A 16,742-nucleotide genomic window follows, 5' to 3' on the forward strand; every position below is an offset into this window, starting at 1 on the left:
TGCAATTAATTTCATATAATCTATGAACTAACATTCTACTGTAAAAAGTAAGTAAAATTGAACAGCATGAATATGACAAAGAACTTATTACTATATACCCTTTGTTTTTGTTGAGTCTTGAAAACTCAAGGCATGAATGTAAAACTTGACAATGATCTAGTTATACTTTTTATGTTGTTTGAACTGATATTAGAGGCCAAAAACTCACAGTGTCCAGCTTTGTTTCTCAATCTCTCTGTCCCTTTCATTCACCAATCTGCACATGGTACTGTAATGTGGAACTGAGATAACTGTTTTGAACAAAGACAAAGGACTAAGTGTGAAAACTGAAAAGTCAAAACCAAAATGGATCATCTAATCAGCATATCCAATTAGTGGCTCTCAAATAAGTACTACCAATAATGTCATGGCCAAACACCTTTCCATAACTAACTAACTAACTAACCTTGAGATACGAGACATCGAGAACTTTCAAATAGAAGCACTTCTTGCAAAGAAGGTCAACGCCAAGATCAGAAATCTCAAAGCACCACTTCAAGCTGAGGCGCTCTAATCTGCTGCAACCAACAGCGATCCTGGCCAACCCAATATCAGTGACACCCAATCACAAACAATTGAAAAAACTTAGCTAATTGCAAATTTTAAGACTTGGAACTTTTACAGACTTGAATGATCAAACTAAACCATCGTCAAATTTAGAGGTTTAGAAACAGTTAACATTGTTCAAACTTACTGTCACATTGAAACATTTATATTTAATTAGATCTACATAAGAGTTATCCATGTAGTACAACATTCTTATTTAATGTGATTCTTGTATGAAACAGAGATGCAAGTATGAGCAATAAGTAAAGAATCAATCTTAGAGATTTTAGTCTATGACATCTAAAAATTAACAATAAAATTAATTTTATTTGTATTGAATAGCTTCAGCCAAAACAGAATCAATATTTTCCTATTTGAATCAATGACCAAAACAGAGCAGTAATCAAAATAGAAAATGAATTTCCAGCCAGAGAATCAGTGACCGAAATAGAAAATACACTTCCAGCCAGAGAACTAGGGACCAAAACAGGCAGCATTATACCAAATCAATATTCAAATCAAAATAGAAACCAAATCAACTAAAATCACATAACAAGAGACACTTGAGTTACCTAATTAGAGGTTGGGCCACAACAAGGAGGTAGAGAACCAGTGACAGGGCGTGATTCAAAAGCAGCAAAGTCCAGAAGGGCAGACGATGGCGTGACAGCAGAAGCAGGAGAGGTGACAACCCACAAACGACGAGGAGAAGCATCGATTGTGACGACGAGGACGACCATTTCACGCAGATCCAATGATGACGACGGCGATGGAGCTGATAGTGACGAGGGCTGGAGGGCTCCTCTCCAGTGGCTGCAGCGCTCTCTCTCTCCTTGCGTTATGACTCTCCCGACGGCGATACGACGGCGGCGACGGTGGCGGTGACACCCACCGGCGCCGTCTCTCCTTTTCCCCCTCTCCTTCCTTGTCCTTCTCCCCCCTCTCTTCGAGCTCCACCCTTTTCTTTCTGTCTGTGTACATGGTGAGGGCTGAGTGTGTGCGTAAATTAGGGGAAAAAGGGTTGGCTTAGGGTTAGAGTTTGAAGAGTAGGTACATTAGGTTTTTATTTGGAAATTTTAATAAAATTAAGGTATAGAGTAGATATTTTTAATAAAATTAGAAATAATTAAGTTATTAAAATTTTAAATTTTAAATAAAAAATATCTAAATATTTATGAAAATTATATAAGTTGTGATCAATTTTAAATTTAAAATTTTATAATTTTGATTTAATTATTTTTTGATAAATAATTTTTTGAAAATAAAAGTATGAATAATTATAATAAATTACAAATAATCTGTTATTTATTTTCTAACAAACGGGGTTTTTAAGGTTTAATGATGAGTGTTGAGTTATAGTGGGTTCTATTTTTATAATGAGATGGTGGAGTTGTAAAGACAATAAGAGTAGATGATGGCGACAAATAACATAATAAAAAGTGAAAGTGAAGGTTAGAATTAGGATTTTTACTTTTTATATTTATTTTTATTTTTAAATTTTAACTATTTTTATTTATATTTAACAATTAATTTTTTTAATTTAAAAAATTAATTTTTAGTCAACAATTAAGATTTAATTATTAATAAAAATTATATACTAATTTTATAAAAAAATATAAAATAATATATATTAATTTTAAAATTTAATCATTTTAGGCCACCCCCAAAACCGTGATTATAGACCCTTTTAGGTTACTCCCAAAAACCGTGACCATAGACCCTTTTAGGCCACTTGTAACACCCTAATATTCAAATCCTTATGCTCGAGTCATAAGTCAATGATATTACGGTGGTACAACTCTCAGGTGGATTTTTAATACATAAATATAGGTAATTTTGAAAGGAGTATTAATCAAGAAGCCTGAAAAGAGTAGAAATAAAATCGCGAAGACGTATCACTCACGTTTCGATAACGAAAAGATAAAACGTGAAGCCGAAAGCGATATACGGATAAGGCATAAAGGAGATTAAGAGATAGATAACAGATAGATTTATATAACATAAGTAATAGCCACTAGTCGCGACCCGCGAAGTTTAGGCCGGCTAGGGTACAGTATGAAAGTAGTTGACAACACGTACATCCTAATCTCTCCCAAAGGAAACATAAGAGCCTCTATAGGCAAGTTCCAAAAGAGTTCAACACATAGTATAATCCTTTCAAAACAAAGGTGGAGAGATTCTAAGCAAAACACAAAGTAGAGGAAATAAATATCTTCGCCGTCTCTCAGACGAACCGCAGCTCACTTCTGAGCACCTGAACCTGTATCTGAAAAACAAGAGATATATACGGAATGAGAACCCCGGGCCCATGGGTTCCCAGTACGGTAAAAGTGCCAAATAAGTTCAATGCACTGCAATAAAAACTCACTAAGCATCCTAAACTCCTTTTCACCAAGTATCCAGCCTAGATTCTCACTAATCCATAAATAGGCATCTGTCGTAAGGGGATACTAAATCTAGTTCATGTTACACACGTTTCCCAACTTTCTGATTATTCCACGAATCAGACTCAGAATCATAAGCAAAGCCATCACCAGTTGTTCTGCCTTAGCAACTCTATATCAATACATCATACCCTCGCCTGGAGCTAGTGAAATCACATCACTGCGTCTACCCAGGGGGCTCAAATGATCTCATTCAAAAATCATCATCATCATGCAATCGCATCATCAATTCATCTCATCAAGAACAGCCCTCAACATACACCGACACCAACATGTGGATCTCTCAGTTGTACAAACACAAGCAATACAGACAAGTAATACACAAATAAGGTACAAGTAGAACAAGTAGCACATAATCAGGTAACATAGCATATATAATGTAGAAATCTAAAACAAATAGGCAAACCCAAACAATTCAAACATATGCAAATGATGTATGCCTGCCCTATGGCTGATGATATCATCTGTCGGTTATATAGCCAACCCGACACGTCCTGGTAGCTAACCATGGACAGAAACACCCCTTGCGGAGCAAGTAGGTTTGAGCTACAACCTCCTTGCTACTACCCGCTCAGCCCAGAGCCAGTGGAACAACCACTACTGCGGCTACTACCCAGGCGGGTGTTTAACAGCTCAACCTGGAGCGAGTGGATTCACCACTACTACCGCTACTACCCAGGCGTCACAATCTCTGACCTGGAGCAAGTGGGACGAACCACAACCCTTGCTACTGCCCAGGTATCTCAAGCATTAACCCGGAGCAAGCGGGACGAACCACAACCCTTGCTACTACCCAGGTATCTCAAGCATATATTCATTCAATCTCAATTCATATTATCAATCCTCATTGTTATCAAATCTCAAACATTAACCTGGAGCAAGTGGGACGAACCCCAACCCTTACTACTACCCAGGTATCAGAGTTACATTCATTCAAAACTCCATAATTAACTCATTTATCATAAACATCAGTTTTTGTCTCATACCCGGAGCAAGTGGACTAGCCACTGCTACTACCCAGGGAAACTCGCATCTCAGATAGTGGAAGTGCAAATCACAATTATCAATAATTCAGCATAAACATGCATGAATTCTCATCCATGGATCAACATCCATATCAGCCATCCGGCTCACGGTTAAATCCATAACCAGCCATATTCATAGCATACACAGCTATTCCGGCTCACGGTTCAATCCAGAACCAGCCAATTCATAAACAACTACGGCCCTTCGGCCAATGGCATAACAAGCACTTCCACCACCATCCCCCACATCTCCCATAATCATCAATGATCCTCATTGATTATTCATTTTCCCCTTGCTTCACTCGCAAGTTACCTCATTCACTAGCCCTTCTCGAATAGCTAGGCATATCATAATGATTTAAGATATAAGTGGTGAGATCGGAGGCTTAGAAGTATGAGATTTGGCTTTTAAAACTCAAATATCAACTTTGGCATGAAAACAATGCCACGCGTACGCGTACTCCACGCGCACGCGTGGATGTCCTTAAAAACTCATCGACGCGCAAGCGTCATGCACGCTAACGCGTGGATTAGAAATTTGCCAAATCGACGCGCACGCATCAACCACGCGTACGCGTGGATACTCTCGTGCCCCAGGCACAAAGCTGGCACAGTTCTGGCACAACTCTCTGGAAAATGGCTGGGCATTGGGTGCAGCACTATCGGCGCGCCCGCGCACATCACGCGCACGCGTGGATGGCGTTTTCTGGGAGATCGGCGCGTACGCGCCAAGTGCGCACACGCGCAAGGGGTTATTCTGCTAAAAATTTTCTAAGTTAAAAACTGCAGAATTCACAGCTTCAACCCCCAATCTTCCGACGGACATAACTTCCTCATTTTAAATCGTTTTTCACCCGTTCTTCGAACGGCATGGACATCCCGGATCCAACTTCATTTATAAACAGATTTGGCACAAAACAAAGATCCGTAGTCCAAGTTATGTCCCGTCAAAGCATGCCCAAAAACCATATTTCCATATAAAACTACAAAGTGCCATTTTCAAAACAAGCCATTTTCAACTCTTTTCAAAATCAACCAAAACATGCCAATTTCAACCCTTTTTGATACCAATCAAAATATACCAAAATCAACATCAAGCCTCCTCAACTCATACATTAACACCTTACCACAATTCACAAACCGCCATATAACCATCTTTACCTATTTCAAACAAATGGCTAAATTACAAACATATCAACATGTCATACATCCTTCCTCATCCCAATTTCCAACAATACTATTTCCAATCAACCATCATTATACATAACCAATAATCATACTCACATATATGACCACATAATATATCTCAACCAAAATCAAACATACCTCATCTATACTATTTCACCCAAAATTTACCAATTTCACACTTCAATTCCTCAAACCTCATTATTCAATAACCAACCCAATCATTCATATATTCATTATATGAAACTCATCCAATCACTTGTGTCATCATACAATGCACACATCAACTTACCTTTCTTACCTCTTTCCGGCCTCCGGCCCAAAATATACGGCCTCCGGCCCAATTTCACAATTTAAATGCATAAATCACAAATCAATACTCATTACCCAAAACATCAAATTTTCAATACACCAAGCATACAAGGCCACACAATTCTCAACCCAATCATTAATTCACATTACATATCAACTATGCATATTAGCACCAACCATTTACACAATCCAAACTTAATCCTAGGGGCATCTAGCCTAGGAATTCTCATCACACCACACGGTACTTAAATGAAACTTAAACCGTACCTCTTGTAGACAAATCAATTGAGCCTCTTCTTTAGAAGTCTCCACCAACCTTAGTCCCAAGCCTCACCAAAGCTCCTCAAGCAACACCAATCTCCCAATTGTGCACCAAGATCATCAAATACACTAACATAACCAATATCACATACATACATCAACCTAGGGCTCATAAAAATCGCAAATCACAAGGGTTTGAGCACTTCTTACCTCAGCCCATATGAGGTAGGGATAGAACCCACTTAGAATCCATGTTGGAGTATCCCTAAACACCCAAAATCACAAGATTTCAACACTAACTTCCCAAAAACGTGTAACAGTGGTGAAATTCGAAAACTGGGCAGAGATGAATGGAATACTCACCACAAAACTTAGATATAAATGTAGAGGATGAGAAGAGCGACGCGTGGCCGCAAACGGCTCGTCAATCGGAGCTCCGTAGCTCAAGTTATGGTGGTTTGAAGATCAAAGAGAGTTAGGTTTTCTCTCTTCTCTTCTCTCTTCTCAATTCAGCGCCCCAACCCTTCTTTTTAGGGTAAAATGAGCTGAAATGCTCATAACTAATGTTTATATATGTTGGGTCTTGGGCCCACTTAGGCCCAATTCACTTATTTTTGTCCGTTGACCCAATTTTGGACCAAAACCTTTAACATTAGCGCTCTAAATCGCACTTCAAATATTTCTACCTCCCCTAATTATAATTTCTCATTTCTTAATCTTATTTACTCATAATCAATTTTCTCAGCTGCAGCACCAGACAGGTCTCAGCCGGTACTGCCGGTCAAAATTCCACTGCGCGCTTTTACGCAGAAAACTATGTCTTCCGACTCGGAAAAATTCACTGAATCCAAATATCATATTTAAATCATCAAATTCCAATTGCCAAATCTTCCAACCATATTCGCTCCTACTTAACTCATTATTTAATTAATTTCGGTTAGACCGGGTATTACATTCTACCCCCCTAACAGAAATTTTCGCCCTCGAAAATTCCATCCATCCCTACGAGTACGCGAGCATAGTCTACCTTTATATCAAACACATAACAGTTCCAAGGTCCTTTTACTCTGCGCGCTTCCGTTGCCGCGCTCTGATTTCTTTATTCCTGAGGGTCTCGGTCGTTCGTTCAACGCCGACCAACAATCTCGTTCCTTACTTTTACCGTCTCATCAATAATATTGCTATCCTCGTTAATCATAGCCATCATCCCACATCGCTATAATTAATCAAAGATTTATTCGTTTTTAGAATTCAATGAGTTTGGACTAACAAGCTGACAAACTCTTAAGAATCCGCTTTCCTTTAATAATCTATAAAAGCTCTCGAGACGCATTTCTTTTGTTGAAGTTACTCAGATCAAAAATCATTTTCAAAAATATAACCAACACTCCTTCAATTCTTGGGAGAATTTTTTAACAGCACCTCCCCAAAAATTGGAGTTCACCACCCGTCACGGGTTCCCTCAAACCAATCTCAGTACCGCATTAGTATTGCAATTTAAAGGTTTCCAAACGATATCTCTGAAACCGATCATTACAAATCTTGATCAAAATCCAAGGTCACCATGACCAATCATCATAGCACTCATCTCTTGAACACGACAACTTGCACTCAATCATCATCTAAATCCGATTACGCATCAATGATAATTTTCTCATCCGTTTCAGAACCGTTAAGGCTCACAGCCACAATTAATCCCAATTATCTAGAATCATTATCTGTATAAGCTCACTAAACTTTTAAGTACTCAAAGCATAAAGCATTTTTTTTTAACCATACCCCACTTTTCCTTATTATTACCATACTATGCTAACGCTTTAGCAAGCTTTCGCTATGCCACTTTGATTTCTCGTCAAGTATTAGTTTCATCACTTATTTCCTCAAGTACTAAGCCACAACTTAACTTGACCGACAATTCAAATCGACGTTTTCAAATTCATCATTTAGGACCATCCCTTATCTATTTAAATCAAGGAACTAAAAGTCACGGGTCAATCCGTTTTACCAAAAATCTAGAATTCATCCAACTACATAACAAACACAACACATCATTCTCAACAGAAAATCATTTACATCATAGGCATTTATCCATTTGTATTAAGGCAATTCCTTACTCGGACCATCCGGTTTACTTCTCAGTCTAATATTAAGTTCGACAGTCCCAATTCTACTGTACAGGCGGTATTATAAAATCATGCACTGTCTTTTAAGCTTGATGATAATAATTACCTCAATCTTACTGTCGCAATCGGCCCGTATCCTGACTCCCCCCTTGTTGGCAATTTCTTGATACATGCCCTGGTAACCCGCACTTGTAACATACGCCTAACCCCAATCGGCATGGCCTATCTGGGTGATGACTTCCACATCTCTGACAGCTCAAAACATCCGAAGCAGCCACTATTTGTTTTTCCCTACCTTTCCCTGGGGAATTCCTATTCGTCGCAAGGTCATTTCGCCTTTGGGGAAAACGTTGTGGGTATCCTCTTCTCTTAAACTCTTGACCCCTTGTTGGGTACTTTTGATTGTGCTCCCTGCGGTGGGACTCCCGACGGTCATTCTTTGCCTCAACAACCTTCCTCACACATTCTTCAGCAATACGGCTCTTGTTCACAAGTTCAGAGAAGACCCTAATCTCCATCGGTCCAACGGAGCTCAGGATTTCACTTCGAAGTCCTCCTTCATACTTAATACACTTCCATTCCTCAGAGTCTCCCGGGGTCCCTTGACACATACGAGAAAATCTGAATAACTCCTCAAATTTATCCGTGTACTCAGATACGGACATTGTACCCTGCTTCAGTTGCAGTAATTCAAGTTCCTTGACCGTTCTAGCAGAATTCGGAAAGTACTTCTTATAAAATTCCACTTGGAAGGCACCCCAGGTGATAGGATCATTCCCCTGCTGCAGGAGACGTCGAGCCCCTTGCCACCAATGCGATGCTTCCCCCGTGAGCAGATAGGTAGCAAATTCAACACACTGCTCTTCAGGCACCAACTGCGCTTGCAGTGCTCGCTCTACGGCCTGAAACCAAGTGTCAGCTTCAGTCGGATTAGTGGTTCCCTTGAACTTAGGTGGATTAACCTTTAAGAAAGTTGCCAGTGTCATCGGGCCTTGAGCTCCTCTTCCACCATTGCCATTATTGTTTATCTGTTGCCCAAGAGCCTCCGCAGTGGCCTGCATAGCAACAGCCATATTCTCCAACGCCGCCATAAGGTTTACCGGGTTATTCGGGTTGACTTCTGGTTCCTGCGTACTAGTACGATCTCTCTCACGTCCCTGACTGGGTCCACGAGGCGCCATCTGGTTCCTATACACACCAAACAATCGATATCAAGTTGATCAGTCTCAATATCGGAAGTATAGTGCTTCAAAGTACCAAAGGTACACTCATGGACTTCATGCTAGATGTATCAGTTAGATACCCTAACTAGCACAGGCACAGACTCAGAGTATGCATTGAAGCATAAGCAGTTCCATCCCTCAGGCTCACGAGGACGAACTGCTCTGATACCATAATGTAACACCCTAATATTCAAATCCTTATGCTCGAGTCATAAGTCAATGATATTACGGTGGTACGACTCTCAGGTGGATTTTTAATACATAAATATAGGTAATTTTGAAAGGAGTATTAATCAAGAAGCCTGAAAAGAGTAGAAATAAAATCGCGAAGACGTATCACTCACGTTTCGATAACGAAAAGATAAAACGTGAAGCCGAAAGCGATATACGGATAAGGCATAAAGGAGATTAAGAGATAGATAACAGATAGATATATATAACATAAGTAATAGCCACTAGTCGCGACCCGCGAAGTTTAGGCCGGCTAGGGTACAGTATGAAAGTAGTTGACAACACGTACATCCTAATCTCTCCCAAAGGAAACATAAGAGCCTCTATAGGCAAGTTCCAAAAGAGTTCAACACATAGTATAATCCTTTCAAAACAAAGGTGGAGAGATTCTAAGCAAAACACAAAGTAGAGGAAATAAATATCTTCGCCGTCTCTCAGACGAACCGCAGCTCACTTCTGAGCACCTGAACCTGTATCTGAAAAACAAGAGATATATACGGAATGAGAACCCCGGGCCCATGGGTTCCCAGTACGGTAAAAGTGCCAAATAAGTTCAATGCACTGCAATAAAAACTCACTAAGCATCCTAAACTCCTTTTCACCAAGTATCCAGCCTAGATTCTCACTAATCCATAAATAGGCATCTGTCGTAAGGGGATACTAAATCTAGTTCATGTTACACACGTTTCCCAACTTTCTGATTATTCCACGAATCAGACTCAGAATCATAAGCAAAGCCATCACCAGTTGTTCTGCCTTAGCAACTCTATATCAATACATCATACCCTCGCCTGGAGCTAGTGAAATCACATCACTGCGTCTACCCAGGGGCTCAAATGATCTCATTCAAAAATCATCATCATCATGCAATCGCATCATCAATTCATCTCATCAAGAACAGCCCTCAACATACACCGACACCAACATGTGGATCTCTCAGTTGTACAAACACAAGCAATACAGACAAGTAATACACAAATAAGGTACAAGTAGAACAAGTAGCACATAATCAGGTAACATAGCATATATAATGTAGAAATCTAAAACAAATAGGCAAACCCAAACAATTCAAACATATGCAAATGATGTATGCCTGCCCTATGGCTGATGATATCATCTGTCGGTTATATAGCCAACCCGACACGTCCTGGTAGCTAACCATGGACAGAAACACCCCTTGCGGAGCAAGTAGGTTTGAGCTACAACCTCCTTGCTACTACCCGCTCAGCCCAGAGCCAGTGGAACAACCACTACTGCGGCTACTACCCAGGCGGGTGTTTAACAGCTCAACCTGGAGCGAGTGGATTCACCACTACTACCGCTACTACCCAGGCGTCACAATCTCTGACCTGGAGCAAGTGGGACGAACCACAACCCTTGCTACTGCCCAGGTATCTCAAGCATTAACCCGGAGCAAGCGGGACGAACCACAACCCTTGCTACTACCCAGGTATCTCAAGCATATATTCATTCAATCTCAATTCATATTATCAATCCTCATTGTTATCAAATCTCAAACATTAACCTGGAGCAAGTGGGACGAACCCCAACCCTTACTACTACCCAGGTATCAGAGTTACATTCATTCAAAACTCCATAATTAACTCATTTATCATAAACATCAGTTTTTGTCTCATACCCGGAGCAAGTGGACTAGCCACTGCTACTACCCAGGGAAACTCGCATCTCAGATAGTGGAAGTGCAAATCACAATTATCAATAATTCAGCATAAACATGCATGAATTCTCATCCATGGATCAACATCCATATCAGCCATCCGGCTCACGGTTAAATCCATAACCAGCCAATATTCATAGCATACACAGCTATTCCGGCTCACGGTTCAATCCAGAACCAGCCAATTCATAAACAACTACGGCCCTTCGGCCAATGGCATAACAAGCACTTCCACCACCATCCCCCACATCTCCCATAATCATCAATGATCCTCATTGATTATTCATTTTCCCCTTGCTTCACTCGCAAGTTACCTCATTCACTAGCCCTTCTCGAATAGCTAGGCATATCATAATGATTTAAGATATAAGTGGTGAGATCGGAGGCTTAGAAGTATGAGATTTGGCTTTTAAAACTCAAATATCAACTTTGGCATGAAAACAATGCCACGCGTACGCGTACTCCACGCGCACGCGTGGATGTCCTTAAAAACTCATCGACGCGCAAGCGTCATGCACGCTAACGCGTGGATTAGAAATTTGCCAAATCGACGCGCACGCATCAACCACGCGTACGCGTGGATACTCTCGTGCCCCAGGCACAAAGCTGGCACAGTTCTGGCACAACTCTCTGGAAAATGGCTGGGCATTGGGTGCAGCACTATCGGCGCGCCCGCGCACATCACGCGCACGCGTGGATGGCGTTTTCTGGGAGATCGGCGCGTACGCGCCAAGTGCGCACACGCGCAAGGGGTTATTCTGCTAAAAATTTTCTAAGTTAAAAACTGCAGAATTCACAGCTTCAACCCCCAATCTTCCGACGGACATAACTTCCTCATTTTAAATCGTTTTTCACCCGTTCTTCGAACGGCATGGACATCCCGGATCCAACTTCATTTATAAACAGATTTGGCACAAAACAAAGATCCGTAGTCCAAGTTATGTCCCGTCAAAGCATGCCCAAAAACCATATTTCCATATAAAACTACAAAGTGCCATTTTCAAAACAAGCCATTTTCAACTCTTTTCAAAATCAACCAAAACATGCCAATTTCAACCCTTTTTGATACCAATCAAAATATACCAAAATCAACATCAAGCCTCCTCAACTCATACATTAACACCTTACCACAATTCACAAACCGCCATATAACCATCTTTACCTATTTCAAACAAATGGCTAAATTACAAACATATCAACATGTCATACATCCTTCCTCATCCCAATTTCCAACAATACTATTTCCAATCAACCATCATTATACATAACCAATAATCATACTCACATATATGACCACATAATATATCTCAACCAAAATCAAACATACCTCATCTATACTATTTCACCCAAAATTTACCAATTTTCACACTTCAATTCCTCAAACCTCATTATTCAATAACCAACCCAATCATTCATATATTCATTATATGAAACTCATCCAATCACTTGTGTCATCATACAATGCACACATCAACTTACCTTTCTTACCTCTTTCCGGCCTCCGGCCCAAAATATACGGCCTCCGGCCCAATTTCACAATTTAAATGCATAAATCACAAATCAATACTCATTACCCAAAACATCAAATTTTCAATACACCAAGCATACAAGGCCACACAATTCTCAACCCAATCATTAATTCACATTACATATCAACTATGCATATTAGCACCAACCATTTACACAATCCAAACTTAATCCTAGGGGCATCTAGCCTAGGAATTCTCATCACACCACACGGTACTTAAATGAAACTTAAACCGTACCTCTTGTAGACAAATCAATTGAGCCTCTTCTTTAGAAGTCTCCACCAACCTTAGTCCCAAGCCTCACCAAAGCTCCTCAAGCAACACCAATCTCCCAATTGTGCACCAAGATCATCAAATACACTAACATAACCAATATCACATACATACATCAACCTAGGGCTCATAAAAATCACAAATCACAAGGGTTTGAGCACTTCTTACCTCAGCCCATATGAGGTAGGGATAGAACCCACTTAGAATCCATGTTGGAGTATCCCTAAACACCCAAAATCACAAGATTTCAATACTAACTTCCCAAAAACGTGTAACAGTGGTGAAATTCGAAAACTGGGCAGAAATGAATGGAATACTCACCACAAAACTTAGATAGAAATGTAGAGGATGAGAAGAGCGACGCGTGGCCGCAAACGGCTCGTCAATCGGAGCTCCGTAGCTCAAGTTATGGTGGTTTGAAGATCAAAGAGAGTTAGGTTTTCTCTCTTCTCTTCTCTCTTCTCAATTCAGCGCCCCAACCCTTCTTTTTAGGGTAAAATGAGCTGAAATGCTCATAACTAATGTTTATATATGTTGGGTCTTGGGCCCACTTAGGCCCAATTCACTTATTTTTGTCCGTTGACCCAATTTTGGACCAAAACCTTTAACATTAGCGCTCTAAATCGCACTTCAAATATTTCTACCTCCCCTAATTATAATTTCTCATTTCTTAATCTTATTTACTCATAATCAATTTTCTCAGCTGCAGCACCAGACAGGTCTCAGCCGGTACTGCCGGTCAAAATTCTACTGCGCGCTTTTACGCAGAAAACTATGTCTTCCGACTCGGAAAAATTCACTGAATCCAAATATCATATTTAAATCATCAAATTCCAATTGCCAAATCTTCCAACCATATTCGCTCCTACTTAACTCATTATTTAATTAATTTCGGTTAGACCGGGTATTACACCACTCCCAAAACCATGACTATAGACCCCTTTAGGTCACCCCCAAAACCGTGACCATAGACACTTTTAGGTCACCCTTTTTTGAAAAACCGTGACCATAGCCCCTTTTTGGTCACTGTAAAAAACCGTGACCATAGACCCCTTTAGGTCACCCCTAAAACCGTGACCATAGACCCTTTTAGGCCACCCCTAAAACCGTGACCATAGATCCCTTTAGGCCACCCCCCAAAACCGTGACTATAGACCCTTTTAGGCCACCCCCAAAACCGTGACCAAAGACCCCTTTAGGTCACCCCCCAAAACCGTGACCATAGACCCTTTTAGGTCACCCTTTTTTGAAAAACCGTGACCATAGCCCCTTTTTGGTCACTGTAAAAAACTGTGACCATAGACCCCTTTAGGCCACCCCCAAAACCGTGACCATAAACCCTTTTAGGCCACCCCCTAAAACCGTGACCATAGACCCCTTTAGGCCACCCCCCAAAACCGTGACTATAGACCCTTTTAGGTCACCCTTTTTTGAAAAACCGTGACCATAGACCCTTTTTGGTCACTGTAAAAAACCGTGACCATAGACCCCTTTAAGTCACCCTCAAAACCGTGACCATAGACCCTTTTAGGCCACCCTTTTTTAAAAAACCGTGACCATAGGTACTCTATGGTCACCCTTTCCAAAAAAACCGTGACCATAGCTTTTTTCTTTTGGTCACCCTAAAAAACCGTGACCATAGAGGGTCTATGGTCACGGTTTTTTACCGTGACCAAAAAAACCGTGGCCATAGACCCAAAATGTTGTAGTGACAGATGAAAATGAAGTTATCCATTAATCATGCCAACAATGTAATATAAAATATGATTATTTTTGCTAACATTATATTATGTAGTTAGATATATGTATAAAATTATTTTATATTAACAATACATTAAAATTATTTTATTTTTATATTAAATTTTAATAAAAGATTAGCAGTAATATTCCAACTCCAATTTCAAATATTTTTTAGTTAAACAACTTAATATTCAACAAATTTTAATTGTCAAATTAGTTTTTAATATTTTATTTTTTTATATGTATTAATTTCATATCAAATTTTGATAAAATGATAAATAAATTAATCTTTATTATTATTGTTATTTAATAAACACATAAAAATTCTAAAATTTTAAAAATTTATTTTTAGAGTAAAATTTTATAGCGATTCTTGAGATTCAAACCATTGTCCACTGTAGTCTTTGAAATCTCAATTTTATCATTATAGTCTCTCATATATAACTCCGGACACTATAGTGGTCTTGGGCATCTTTCTGGTAATGTTTCCGTTGCCGGGTACTGACATAGCATCACCTTGCCACGCTAGAGGGTCTAACAGCTAACTTAGCTAGTATGATTTCAATTTATACCTAACTTGGTCACTCCCTTTATATTTAACCGTAACTTCTCAAATCTTCAAAAATGTTAATTTTATCTTCTTCTCCTTCAATATTTATACCATAACAACTCCATATCACTATCCAAACTTATTTATACCAAAATCAATTTATCTTACTCTTCAATACTTCAATTCTTCATTTAGAATCTCAGATTTTTATAATATAATACTCCCAAATCCCTTATTATCGTGACACTCTTGCAACCTTCCAATGTTTAAGCTACCGTAATCTATTCTCAACTCCATGGCTTGCAGATTTGAATTTGGAGTGGCGGCCACGACTATGAGAGCCTCTCCTATGTCTCTCAAGTTCCATTTGTTATCATTAATTTCATAAACTATAAAAAGATCCGAATGGAGATAGAGAATAAAGTAGCATGGATTCAAGTTGGTGCAACTATTGGTGAACTTTATTATAGCATTCGCACCAAAACTAAAATTCTAGCTGTTATAGCAGATGTATGCACTATTGTAGGAGTTTGAGGACAATTCAGCAGGTGGTTATGGATTCTTAATTCGAAAATATGGATTCTCTGCTGATAACATAATTGATGCTTACATAATTAATGTGAATGGTAGGTATTGAATTTGAAAAATTAATATTTGATTAAAGTGATGAACAAACATTATTAGGTAATTATCAATTGTTTGTGTAATTTGGTTGGTTTAATATGCAGAAAAATAAAGTCAATAAACATGGTCCAAGGAACAAATCATCAAACCCACACAAATACAAACTTTGGTCCATTATAACTAAACCAAGCCCTATAACAAGCCTCTGAACCAAATAAGAGGAAAAAAAAAGAAAGATGGCCCAAATCATCCAAATTCCATTCGATGATCACAAAGCCAAAACCACACACTTCACTAGGTCACCTTTCAGAAACTTAAACTCGATTCATTTTAATTAATTTTCTTGAAGCTTCCACCGAAAGCCAAATCTTCTCTCTTTTCTCTCTTCATTGGTCACATCACTCACTCAACAAGGAAGAGAGAAGAAAATAGAAACAGTAGAAGCTAGGTTGTGGTGAATAACAAAAAGGTAGTTTTCAAATCCAAGCTTAAAGAAAGGCTACAAGCAAGAAGCTAGTCTCATTTGGTCAGAGAACATCAAAAGGCTTCTTTCCCCATTTGTGCTACACCAAGGAACCGTGAAGAATACCAAACTTCAAGCTCAAATCAAGCAACCATGGAGACACTGGAGTTAAAGATGATTAGAAGCTCATCCACGGACCAAATCCAAATTTGGGGCCAAAAAAATAATCTACGGTCAAGATTGAAGGAACATGAAGTAAAATGATGAGAGAGAATGGGTAGGTTGCATGCAACAGAATCGAAGTTCTTTCTCTCTTCTGACTAAGCCGCTGCAAGCTCTAAGGATTGGAGAAGAAGACAGCATTGGGTTTGAACTTGATTCAACCTTGGAAGCTTCACTCTTTTATAATAAGGGTAAACGGCCAAAGGTTGAAGGTAAGAAAGAAAAATAGAACACTGAGTTCAGTTCTCATAGCTACCTAAATTGTTCTGAGTTC

The sequence above is a fragment of the Arachis stenosperma genome, chromosome 4 (genome assembly GCF_014773155.1).
Source record: "Arachis stenosperma cultivar V10309 chromosome 4, arast.V10309.gnm1.PFL2, whole genome shotgun sequence".
NCBI lineage: Eukaryota > Viridiplantae > Streptophyta > Magnoliopsida > Fabales > Fabaceae > Arachis > Arachis stenosperma.